The sequence below is a fragment of the Mustela nigripes genome, chromosome 5 (genome assembly GCF_022355385.1).
Source record: "Mustela nigripes isolate SB6536 chromosome 5, MUSNIG.SB6536, whole genome shotgun sequence".
Lineage (NCBI taxonomy): Eukaryota > Metazoa > Chordata > Mammalia > Carnivora > Mustelidae > Mustela > Mustela nigripes.
Window position 1 is genome coordinate 79,713,756 of NC_081561.1, and position 13,453 is coordinate 79,727,208.

The following is a 13,453-nucleotide window of genomic DNA, read 5'->3' on the forward strand; positions in this document are numbered from 1 at the left end:
CCCTGGGAAGGGGAGAAGCGGATCTTGTCGGCATCCTCCAGGAGGAGGCGGGCTGCGAGAGCGAGGGCAGCAGGGCTGGGGGAGTTCCCACGGGCGGTGGGAGGCGGCGAGATTGGCTCCGACCCGGGTCCCGACCGTGCGGTGACGCTCTTGGAAGCTCGCCCCGCCCCCCACCCCAGCCCCCAGTCCCCAGTCCCCAGTCCCCAGCCCGCCTCTTCCCTGATTAGGGCGTGAGGGGTGGTTGGGTTCTGTCTGGACGAGAGCAGAAAACTTTTACCCTCAAGGCCCCCGGGTCCCTTTTGTCTTTCTTGGAGGCGGCGACGACTCCGGAGCGGCGAGTCCCTGCCTCCCGGCCGGCGCGCTGCGCCCGCTGACCTCCGAGGGCAAGAGCGCTCGGGCTCCTTGCGCTCGATGGCGGCGGCCAGCGGCCCCGCGACCCGCGGCGGGCACAGGCAGCAGCTCGGCCCGCGCCCCGAGACCGCCGCCGCCCCCACGGCGCGGGGGTAAGGGTCGCCCCCCACCCTCCGCTGCCGGTCCCCCGCCCTCGCCGCCCGCCCCCTCGCCTGACTCATCCGCCCGCTGTGGCCGCGCCGCGTCCGCCGCCCGAGCCCAGCCGGGATGGGGAGGGAGCCCGCGCCTGCCGGCGGCTGCGGAGACTCCCGCTGACGCCCCCGAGCCCGCCGCCTCCTCCGCTCGTCTGAAGAGGCGCCCGACGTCCCAACTGCTCCTGCAGTGAGAGTCCGGAAAGACCCCCGGACCCCTGAGGCCGCGCGTTCAGGACAGGTGAGGGGGGGAAGGGAAGGTGCTGTCGGGGGGCGGGGAGGTGGGTGGGCAGCGGCGGCAGCCGCAGAGGGGCGCTTCTTCACCCCCACTCCCCCCTGCTTCAGTCGCCCGAGTTAGGGTAAACGTTGTCTCCCGAAGTTTGGGAAATAAACCAAGTCCGCCATCAGTTTCGTACTCCCCAGCCCTCGGAGCGCAAGGGAAGCTTTGCGGGGCAGCCTCCGGGAGCCCGGAGCCTCGGAGCGCCTGACTAGGCTTCCCCGAGCTACACCCTCCTTTGTCTCCGTTCCAGAGAGTCAGCATTCTCGGCGAAGACGTCCGCGGCGTCAGTTTATAGTAGTCCCTGGCAGGAGCGAAGTGTGTAGTCAGGGTTTCCTAAAGCAATACCTGGGAGTATCTACATGGGCAAAATGGAGAGGCAGAGCGATTATTTGCCGATTTCAGCACTACTTTTCTCCCTATATAGTCACATAGTCCGTCCTTCAGAAAAAGAACTGAGGCTTTGCAAGATTTGCTTCATTAATCATTCTTCTGCTATAATTAATTATCCACGCCAGCATTTCACACGGTGTAGGTGTAAGCTCTCTTTGTCTATTTACTACCTTTCGATTTAGATGGAGAAGTGTATGTGTGTGACACATGTAATAAAAAATAATTCATTATTCAGTACCAGGCACCAGGGATGACAGAAAGTCAGATGCTTCACATATGTGTAATTTACTAATTGGAGTCTATCCCAGTACACCTGGGTCTGGTGTATTTCAGAACTACATATGTTGCATTAAAGTGTCTCTGAACCTTGTGGTTTTTTTCTTTCTTTTTCTTCTGAAGATCTTTAGAAGTAGTCGTGGACAACTGTATGCATAGAAAATATTTAAGGAATCGACATCTGTTCTTATTTGTCAGTAAGAATATTGAACTCTTTTGGTTTTGCTGTCAAACCAAGTTCCGAGCTACACTTTCTGGAGTGCTCTATGTATAGGTATTACCAGTTCGCTGTAAAGCCTATTTACTTTGATGGTTTATCACGCCTTGCATTGTAGACATACTTATTATCAATTGACCTTCAGTTTGTTATTTGGCTGCCGATATGCGAATATATTACCAATTTGTGAAAAATAGGCTAGATTTTGAAACTTTTTAAACCCTCGTTTTTCCACTACTGTTTATCTGGGCAGAAGCATCTGCTTGTAGTTTCATGGTTTTCAAACAGCTTAAGTGAAGGAAAGGAGTCCCTCTAAACAGAAAATAATGTTTTCATTAAGTGGAAACTATAGTTAAAGGTCTCAGCAATTTAATGATACAGGATTTTTTTAACTCTTAAAAATATATACTGAGGTGTTAGAAATGATTTATGCTAACCAAGTCCTACTAGTGAGCTCATAATTATGGGATGATTTAGCTATAATTTGTAACCCTGGTTATAATTAGCTTTGTATCCTAGGCTGGGAAAGCCTTCAGTGAAAGAGGGAGTTGTTGCGTGGGAAGTCTCTGTGTGTGATTTCCAGGCGGTTGGCACAGAAAGGCTTTACCTGTTGCTTCTGAGTCGGGTCCAGGTAAAAGCCATGTGGTATCCCAAAGGCACCCATAATCAAAAGGAATTCTTCAAGAAAGCTCATTGTAACGAGGGATGGCCGCACTTGTTATTTTAAGTTGGAAGAATTGTTAGTGAAGCTTTTGAATGCTCCCAGAGCTAGATTGCTATAGTTGGACTTGTGTGGTTTCAGAATTTTGACAACAGCTCGCTGGGAGGAGAAGATAACCAACCACTGACATGTAGGGGGAGTGAATCTGAACCGATTGTGTTAATTTATTCATTGCCCTGAAGATTATCAGCATAAAGGGAAAGAAATTCATATTGACCTCAGGAAAATAGATAAAAACAAGGATAGAAGCAGATGTCACCTTTTGCATTTCTTAAGCAAAATTAGTAGAAGATAAATTCATAAGTCCTCATAATAATGCACTTATTAAACAGAATATAGCATCTAAAGGGAAGACACTTTCAAAATAAATTTCATTTATTAATACTCTCCCTAAATAGGAGACAGCATAGGAAGTCTTCCTCAAACAAAATGCTTTTGGAAAACAAAAACAAAAGCAGAACTTGTATAAGGACCAAAAAGCACATCTGCAGTGAGATGGACCCTTCATTTTATTAAGGGATAGATGATGTGCAGTTTTGGTAAGTGTGTTTGGTTCAGAACTTAAGATAGGATTTGTCTGCTCATGTCTGATTTTTACCCAAGCACTCAGAGAACACGGATGATCACATGTTGGATGTATTCCTGTGGACTGGCTGATGGACTGCAAGGTAACCTCTACCATGGGAACTTGAAGTCTGGTGTGGAGAGGTCTGGAAAGTGTGCACAGATCACTGAGCATCTGGGATGGTCCTTGAGCAGCAGGGCACTGGTGCATACAGTGTGGTGGGTTGCAAAGGACCCTGGATGGGGGCTTGGAAAAACCCAAGTTCTCCTGACTAAGCCACTGAATGAGTGGCCCTGGATATGTAACTTGGCCTTCAAGGGCTTCTACACCCTCATCCTCTCATCGACAGATTGAGGGTTTCAGACCTGTGATCTTCTGTCTCTTTAAAGTGCTGTGTGATGAGTCTTGATGGAATTGAGAGGGAGAAGCCAAAGTGTAATTTGGGAAGGGTGCAGTTAATAGAGTTGCGCAAAGGAAGACGGGCAAGACATGTCCATGCTGGACACATGGTAAGGGTAATAATGATGCTAATACGAGGTAAAGGAGATCTGACCGATCATTGATTATCTGAGCTTATAATACATAATAAATAATAAATGCCAACTTTCGCTGAGTATTGGACAGATTTTGATGAATTTTCACAAATAATGGCAATTGATTTTTCACAACATCCCCAAGAGGTAATGAGAGCAGAAAGGTGAGGAAGTCGGGAAAATACTACAAAGCACATGTGTTCCTGTATGCCCCATTGCCTTTCTGCAGACTTATAGAGATAGGAGAAGCTGCAATGTGCTTTGGAAACCTTGTGTTCATGGGATAGAGAGATAAGGTGGGTGTCTGATTTTAGTGGAGGTTCAACTTTCTGAGTAAAAATTTAGTTTACATTCTGAAAGTTAAGTCTCTAAGAGAGCGAAACCTCCTGAAATGTCTTGATTTCTGTTGCTGATGTTTAGTCTGATTATTTCTGTGTGTTTCCTCCTCACCTCGCCTCCCTCCCTTTCCCCAGCAAGAATTCTGGGGATTTGACTATTTACAGAGTCATTGGTAAGACTCTTCAAAGAGTTTTGAGTGCGGCTGGGAAAAGGAAACTCTCCTGTGAAGGCAGGGATTGGCAAGGGGTAGGGGGGTTGTTGTATTGCGAATGGGATGTATGCTAGGAGCAAGTTGCGATTTTTTTTGTCCCTGGGGGTGAAATTACACAGGAGCCAAAACAATATGAACAAGGCGTGAAGATATGGATCTCTCCATTCCCTCCTGTGGTGCCCTCCTCTCTGCCTGAAGAGATAGAACATCAAGGATGGGCAGGTGCTCCTCCGCGTCCTTGGCCAAGGGAGTTGGTCAGGATTCGTTATATGTGTGAGGAACCTCTATTTAACTATGTTATACAAAAAAAGGATTTATTGGCTCATATGACTGGAAAATGCAGCAAGATGGACCTTGCTTCAGTCGTGGCGAGAACCCAGAGGCTCACGTGGGCTTTGTAAGGGCTCTTTCTCTTTCTCTGTATTTCTCAGCTCCTTGCTCTCTGGGTCAGCTTCATTCTGAGGCCCCTTCCTATGTGCTGGGAAAGCTGACTATCAAGTAGTTCCCATCCTGCCTTTTTAGGCTTTTGAGCTGTAGAAAAGAGAGGTTTTGTCTCTTCCAGGTCCTGTTCATAGACATTTCCTTCAAGGGCTCTGACTGGCTCTATATCAGTCCACATCCATCAGAGAGTTGCAGTCTTGAACTAGATCATGTGCCCCACACTGTGTTCATGGTGGTGGTGGTAGGGTGAGGAGGCAGAGGCTGGCGGGGACACCACGATGGACAATCGTGTCAAGATCCCTTAGAGGTGTGGTTCTCTGAATCTACCAATGTGGTCAATCAAAAACAACATGTCTGCCACCGAGGAGAATTGTCCCCTCCTTTTTCAGGACAGACCCCCTGAACAGTGGTGTGGAGTTTGCACATGGAGGCAGCTCAGGTGCCCAAGGCCATACCCATTACAAAAATGGGACCCTCCTCCTAACCAAGGCAAAGCCCAGTGATGAAGTAATACCACTTGTGTCTAGACTTTGCTGAAAGAGGTGTGGTTGCAGGATATTTCTGGCTGAGGAGGCCACCATTTATCTGTATCCATGTACTTTTAGTAAATATCCCTGTGCTTTATTTCCAGCCTAGCCATTTCATGATCAGAAGCCCTGGTCATCTAAAGATCATGAAATTGGAGACCCCCTCCTTTAGGGACTACCCGTCTAGCAAATGTTTGAACAGGAAAGTGAAGTGATGAACATAGTACCGTTATTCATGGAGGTTCCCTGAGTTCATGGGAGTAGGGCAAGGGGGAGGCAGCAGGCATAGGTTAGAGTTACCACTTAGGACCTAAGTCCTAAGATGATAGGTACCACATTAGAATATTGGGAGGTGTGCATGACATTATGAGTCTGGTAAGGACATATGACTGGATAAAGGACATTCTGTGTTGACATGCGAGGAATGAATGGATCTGGAAGATCAGTGGGAGGTAGTAGGTGACATGGCTGTGTGCTGTGGGTAGGTACGTGGTAACTGGCTATGTAGAAAGGAGGCCAATGGTCATGGTGAGTCCAATGGGCACGATGTTTATGCATGTAGCACTGACATTTATTGGGGACCTACCTAGTATGCCAGGTCCTGCGTTACATGTTTTGAATTCACCATATTCTTTAAATCTCATAAAAACCGTCTCCGGTGAGAACACTGGAAGTTAGGGAGTAATAACTTGCTCAAGGTTATGTGGTCATGAAGCCGCAGCACTGGGATTCAAACCCTGACCGTCCAAAACAAATACCCCTACTTCAATAAACTGCCGTACTACCCCTCAAGGCCATGGTCAGAGTCCTCTAGGTGAGGTGAAACTGAAGGTCGGGGCTTCTGCTAAGCAACTAAAGTGACAGAAGTTCCAGAGGGGATGGAATAGAGGTCGTGAGGGCCCAGGTGCAGAGCACCCATGCTCCAGGGAAAAAAGGACAGGATTGCCAAACCGAGAATAGAACAGACCTAGATTCTTGGTTTGGGGTTTGGGGTGGAGCAAGGGAAGTGGGGGTGGTATCAGGAAGTCGAACAGGTGAGCCCAAAAGTACAACAACTGGGGCTTGATTGTTGGTCTGAGAACAGGAACTCTGCCATCTGCCCTGCTTTAAACGCCTTCCTGGTGTAAGGCAGGAAGAACACACATTGGACACCTCCTCAGAGGGAAACAGGATACTACTAGTTGTCAGGCACCGCTAGGAAAAAAGGAGCTAACGTTTGTGGAGCACCTGCCACGTGCCTTAGATACATAATCTCCACCAAATCTTTATTACAGTCCTGGGAGGGTAAATATTAGGCTTTCTTTTCCTTTTCTTTGTCTGTCTTTCTGTCTTCTTTCTTTTTTCTTTTTCCCTTTGAGCCAGGAACTAGAGGCTTAGAAAGGTTAGATGATCTTCCTGAGCTCCTGGAGCCAGACTGGAGAGGAAGGCGCTGTCATGGAAACCCAGTTCTGTCTGAATCTAGACCTCATTCTGGATCTTCAGGGAGTCATCCCGGCCTTGGCAGGCAAGGTCAATGTCAAGTCTGGGGACTAGAAATGGGGAAGTCAGCAGGGCCTATGGTTGTGAAGGGAGACTGAGAGCTGACTTGCAGTCATCAGCACTGAGAGGGGAGCAGGTCATCCGGAGGGGGCTGTCCAGCAGGATTATATCCGGCTTTGGCCAAGAACTCATAATCCGCTAGGTTTTTCCCCTCCGAGCAGGATCCCTGTCATTCTGCAGGACAGATACGTCAGCAAGTCAGATGTTCGGAAGGCTTAATTTTAGTCACTGATTTCTGTTGAAGTGAAGGGACCTCTGCCAGCTGCCTTGGCCTGAATTTACCTTGATACGGACAGGTACTTTGTCCTGAAATATGATGAGTAGATACATAGAGAGAGAGGGAGGGGAGGGAGTCAGGAAGGAAGAGCATGAGCGGACACGGAATGTTGTAGGTATATGAAACACATTCCAGCTACAAAGGTCTATCCTTGAAGATACACTGAATGAAACTGCTTACTGACAGAACAGCAGTGACATTATGTTATTCCCCAGTAAATGCAAGATCAAACTATTATCTGCTCAGACGCGTGACTGTGGATTTTATTATGTGCAGTGGGCTGTGTGTATACATATATACACATACAAACACACACACACGATAAGTAGAAAGGAATGTGAAGGTATATAAAAATTTATATTTCAGGCATATTTGTGAGAACTCAGACCTATTTGAGGAGGTAAATATAATTATCCATAACATTTTTAAAGCAACACAATAAGACAAGGTGATTTTAGAGTTAGAAAGATTTTTCAGAGTGCAATCAACATCATAGTGCTGGCTAGTATTATGAAATATAAACTTAATAGTAGCAGTTGAACTAAATGTTATGAAGACTAAAAAGAATGGAACCATCTAACACCTGAAAGGCCAATCCAGGGAGGCTTCCAGGAGGAAGTGAGTTCTGATGACAATATATGAGCAGAGAGTGAGAGGAGAACAGTGCAGGTAGGATTAAGAACTTACTAATGCTCTCTGACCAGAAAGCACCAGAAGTAACCCTTGGTGGAACAGGTTGGGGCTGCTACTTGTTTAAGCAAGGGAGAAGGCACACACCATAGGGAAACACAGAGGGTCTCAGTAAGAGGGTGTTAGAAATTACTTATAAGATTTTAAGATTTGAGTTTATGTTATACGATTTGGGGAAGGTTTAAAGAAGCAGGGCTTCTGCTCTGATTGAAGCAGGAATAATCCTGTGATTTTCTATCTCAGTAAGTCTTAACTGACGTAGCCAAAACTAGAGAGGTTAATGCAATAACTGGCAAAGAAGCAGCAGTCCCTGATGAGCCCGATTAGGGGGACATCGGTCACACTAGGGGTTACACAGTGTCCATATTTCTGTTTGTCAGAACAGAAATATGTTCAGGTGTGATTACAGAGTGGCCTTGTTTCTGTCCTGAGCCGTCGTGACCACAGAGGGGCCTTGTCTGGTGTTGATGTTCCATGAAATCGTTTCCGTCTGACAGGAGGACCTCAGGGCCTGGTTGGGAAGGCTTGGCTCTGCTCCTTCCTAAGCTGGAAATGATATCTCAGATTGTTTCTGATTCCAGATACCAAGATTTCCAGCACAAGAGGGTCCTGTTCGTGAATGTTTCTCTTGGGGGGTATGGAGGTGGCTTTCTTCCTAGACCGTAAAACGTATTTAACAGAATTTATCAAATGCCACTGCTTACTAGTTACTCAGCTAGATCCTGTGGATGTCAGGATGCCAAGAATCTCAAGAATTTCATAAGCTAAAGGGAGAGCCAGAGGTAAACCGATGATTGCAGTACCCTGAAATCAAGCTGGTAGAGATACTAGAATCGGTAAAGCATATTAGAGGCTCCTCAGGTAAAAGGAGCGAGGACAAGGAGCCAGCTTTTTGGCAAACAGCGAGCGAGTCACAAAGGTGCAGATAGGTTGGCAGCCGCTGAGGAATATTTTCCTTTTTGAGAATCAGCATCTTGGTGCTGACATGCAGGGTGAAGCCAGGGAATTTCAGTATTCTCTGCGCTGATGGAGGGATAGGAGACACACAAATTTGGGCTCACTTGGCAAACCACGGATCAGATCAGCTCCGTGACCTTTGTGTGCACGTTTTAGTAATAAAGTAGGGTTTCTTAGCATTTCTGAAGAGATCTTCTTATTTCTCATCATCAAAGCAATGCACGCTCCCAATAGAAACTTTAGAAAATACATGAAGTCTAACAAATCAGACTATAATCCCCTGGCCCCAAAGTACCCATCAGATTTTGACATTTTCTTCCTCATTTTTAATGAATTTTTCCCCATAGTTATTAACATCTTGCAGCCTGCTCTGTTGGCTTAACCTTATGTCCTAAATATTTTCCAACGCCTCGGCAAGCTTTATTAATGTCTGTATAATATTTGATTATGTGGATATAGCCCAATTTATTAAGGGTTCTCTTAAAATTGGATCTTTAGATGGTTTCCAAATACCTGGCATTATAAGTGGCATTTTGATGAAATCTTTGTTCAAATTTCAGATTATTTCTCTAAGAAAGATCCATGGAAGAGGCTAATTCCTGGGTCAAAGGGTATGGCTGTTTTAAGTCTCTTGATACTTAATGCAAAACTGATTTTCAGAATAAGTAAATTTGTAATTGACAGTGCATGGAAATACCCCCTTCATCAACTAGGGTTCTGTGTATTTTTTTTAAATAAGAAAAGTTGCCATTTCAAAATGAGTAGCAATTTTTGTTAACCACGTACTTGGTTTCCTTGTTATAAAAAACACCTCTCTTTTGGAATCTAGATCGTTAAAATATTGTGATAAACCATTCAAGTTTTAAATATGTATTTACACACATTCCTGATTATACATCTAGATAGAGGCACAATGCAGAGAGCAGATTAGCTTGTGAGTAATTTTTTTTTTAAAATCATAAAATGCACATCCTGTAAGGGTGCTCTTCAGACCATGTTGTGGAAAACTTTCTGAGCCAGAGCCCACTTTGCTTAGTATGCCCTGGCCTCCTCTGTGTCTGTAGCTCGGTGGGATGTTGTAACTCTTGTGCTCATGGTCCCTACACTGTGCAGAGGGGCCGTAAGCTAAGGGAGGCAGACCTGTTCCTGTTCTGTTGGTGGCTGTGTTCCCAGTAGGGAACTCTGGACCAGGTTGACCAGTAGGCAGAATGTGAGGGCCCAGATAAAATGTGAAGACGCTTGAGGTTTTCCAGAACACCTGCTCTCTAAAACCGCTGATTCCCCTCCAATAAGCTGAAGATTCTGAATTTTGAACCTTCTGATTTTGCTCCCTTTTCCAGAAAAAAAGCCAGTCACATCCTAGTATCTAGCTTTCATAGTGAGAAACTTTGATTCATTCCCTAAGAAGGCAGAATTTGCATCTTAGTTAAACCTCTGCAGGTGTTTTTTCTTATCCAGAAATATTTCCTGCGATTGTAAAAGAACTATTAAACTTCCTATTGCAGTCCATTTGACGTGGGTTTTGAGTTTTGAGTGCCATTTTCAATATTTTCACAGCTGCCATTTTTCTACAAAAATAATACACAACTAAAATCAAAAGACTTCTGATTTTCTTCTGAAAGTTGAGGAAGAACATTACAGCATTATAACTCCGTTTTCTTTTACGGATCTCTATCAGTAACTTTGAACATAATTATTTTCTTTCATTTATTCAACAAATTGTGACTTAGTGAGCTTCATTCAGAAGTTGCCGCCAAGTTATACTGACGACCCATTTGGTCAAATGCAAGGCATATCCTGTACGATGATGTAGAAAACCATGTGGGAAAGCAGGACCCCTTACTTACGGATGGGATATGCATGGGATAGTCAATTCAAGCTCTGTAGGAAGTTCATTAATTAATAATTGATGCAATTACCTAGGTGATGGCAGCTGGGAATAGAGTAGGGCTCAGAGCCAAGGTTGTGGTGAGGGTGCATTCTAGATGGGGGAGACAAACAAGGTGGGTTCGGACGCGGAAGGGGCTGTGAGGAGATCAGATGGTCAGGGCAGACCTCTCTGTGTTTAAGGCATCTTGGCTCGTGCTCGCTTCGGCAGCACATATACTAAGGCATCTTGGCTCATACGTGCAAGATAATAAGAGCCAGCCTTGCATATTGGGGGTCGGGGGAGAGGAGGGAAGGCTTCATTCTCAACGTGCTTGGAAGTTACGAGAAGGTTTTTCTTTTGAAGCCTGATGTTTGAGACCATTTATTAAAAGTAGGGGGTTGGGAGCAAAAGCACCCATCACTTTAGAAACCCAAGGTCTGCCGTACATCATTCCATGGCTGAAGACATTCCATATTTAGTATGTCCCTCTTCAAAGACTGTTTCATATAAATAAAACATTAAATATTAATATAAATATAGTCCTCTCTGTAGAATATAAACAGCTCAGTCAGTCTACTGTGCTTTTTGTTGTTGTTGTTGTTATGTGAAACCTAAATTTTTAACTGTGGCTCATATAGTGACGTGTATGCATTTAGTAAATGTATTAATCATATTTGATCTTCTATGATGTCAGGAGAAGAAAGCCACTGTATGATATAAAACACAGACTCTTTAGTAAAAGACTAAATCATTTCTCTGAAAATATTTAGATAAAGTGTTAACTTTATTCTGAATATTAATAATATATATATTTTAAGGATTTATTTGTTTGGGGGGGACAGAGGCAGAGGGAGAGGAAGAGAGAATCTCAAGCCTACTCAGAGCTCGATCCCACCACCCTGAGATCATGACCCAAGCCAAAATCAAGAGTTGGATGTTTAACTGACTGAACCACACAGGAGCTTCTGAATAATAATAACATTTGAAAATGATAGGGTGTTAAAAAATGAAATATTGAAAATAAAAATAAAGTTCACAAATATAATTATCTTCTGTACATCGTCCCCCACCCTCGCACCTGTGCCATATAGGTAGAAATCTCTGGGAAGTCCTCATGGTGGTCTTATCACACCTTCTTTGACACATGTGGAAATCCCTATGTATTTTGTGAGTCTTCCAATCCTTGAACTAATCTCTATCCACAACTAACTCTATCCAACACCTGCGTAATTGAGCAGAAGAAAATAACAGCATGTAATTAGTGATGTTTGCTAGTGAATGTTTAGCTTGGTGTCTTCAGGGAGATCTCGTTCAAAATATACTCACTGAGTCCTCTGATGTTTATCAAGCGCGTGCTCAGTGCTGGCCGCTGCGGTCAGTGCTGGGAGCACACCAGCTTCTCCTCTGGAGGAACTCACAGCCTAGAAGGCTCTAGTAGGGCTCAGGACTTTGAGGATAACAGCTTTGAAGGATGATACACTGGTCTCCCTGCATCCGAGCTCCGGGAAAAGGAGTGGTGGTGAGTCAAACTGTGGACTAATTCACAGAAGCCTTAAATTCAGAATTTGGTTAAGTGATTTTTAAAAGTCAAATTACAAAGAGAAGACAAAGATGAAAAGACGGCACATGCCGTCCGTTTCCAGGAAACAAGGCCACCTGCATTTTGACGCTCACTCTACTGGTACTACTGCGGGAGTTTCTCCTCGCCCACCCCAACTGTCAGAACCTCATTGCTCATTTGGCAGGAGACCTGCTGACTGGCAGGCCCCTGGGACTCAAGCCCACATTCCACCCCATGAACTGAGCTCTCTCTTCTTCAGCTTGGAGTGTGGTGCAATGAGGGGGGTGGGTAGGGAAGGTGGCCGTGCAAATAGGGGGTGTCTCTTGGCTCTTCTGCCTTGAGGCCCGGCAACCTAAGCTCTTCCTCCTAACCCTCATCAGCACCACTCCTCTCTGACCTTCAGTGACTCCTGAAGCTTTAGATTGGAAGATTCTGCTGCCTTCTTGGTTTCTAGTTGAGCATCACTCATTCATTCCTTTGTTCATTCATGTGATGCATGTTTTCTGAGTGCCTACGATGTACTGTTTCAGGCCCTGGATATTGAGCAGGAAACAAAGCTCCTTTATGACTCCTACGTTCCGGTTGGAGGAGACAAATGATAGCCTATAATTTATTGTGACAGATCATAAGAAAAATAAAGCAGGTCCCACGGATAGAGAGTAGTTGGGATGGGGAGTGGTGTAGCATAGTCACGAAATAGCCCTCTGACATTTGAGCAGACACCTGAAGGAAGGGAGGGAAGGAATCATTAGACTCTCCAGGAGAGGGGAGTGCCTGGCCTGGGGACAGGAAGCACAAGGGCTATGGAGAGGCAGCCTCTGAGAAGTGGGGGCTGGCGTAGAGGTTTTGCACAGCAGAGAGGCCAATGTGAGTAGAACAAAGCACAGGCCCCTGCAGGATCTTACAACCATGAAGGAATCATCTGAGTAACATGGGAAGCAGCTGCCCATCCAGACCTGCAGTGGGGGCTTTGCTGGGCCTGGGCCTTACCATCATTACTTAGTCTCAGAAGGAAATAGCCAGGAAGCAGAGACCTAGGTTCTGCCTTTCCCACCCGTAGGCTCTCACTGATGGGTCTGAACTGTAATTCAGGGTTCTCAGAAATCATGGGATCAAAAGAAAGTGACATTGAGAAAGACTTGGAAGCAAGAAAACCCCAGAGAATTCTAGCCAATAGGAGCTTTTTTGGGGGGGGGGGTATGCAACATTTTGTTCTGAATTGAAAACTCTGTGTGTTCACAGATTCAGAGTATGAGAGCCATGAGGAGTCTTTTCTGAAAAAGCAGTTCACTGTTTTTAAAGCCTGCTTACTACGTACAAGTACAGATATGGGATTAAAATCCGGTCCCTTTTCCTCCTAATCTTGGCCCCCGGAAAAGAAAAGCTATGAAATTTATACTTAAATTAGCCACCTAATATGAACTAAGGCTGTCATGATCAAAGACTTGGGGCATACCCCATAAAACCTTCTCTTAAATATTAGCATTGTTTGGTTGACAGATACTTGTGTTCTAGGC

General features: G+C 45.3%; 1 protein-coding gene across 1 annotated transcript in view; it reads left to right on the top strand.

Annotated features, from left to right (window-relative positions):
• The first annotated feature begins 218 nt into the window (after positions 1-218).
• The window catches only part of TMEM200A (transmembrane protein 200A), a 79,854-nt gene continuing 66,619 nt past the window's right edge, over positions 219-13,453 (top strand). The window contains exon 1 of the mRNA XM_059399154.1: positions 219-783. The gene's annotated coding sequence lies outside the window, so the exon portion shown is untranslated. The remainder of the gene's footprint in view (positions 784-13,453) is intronic.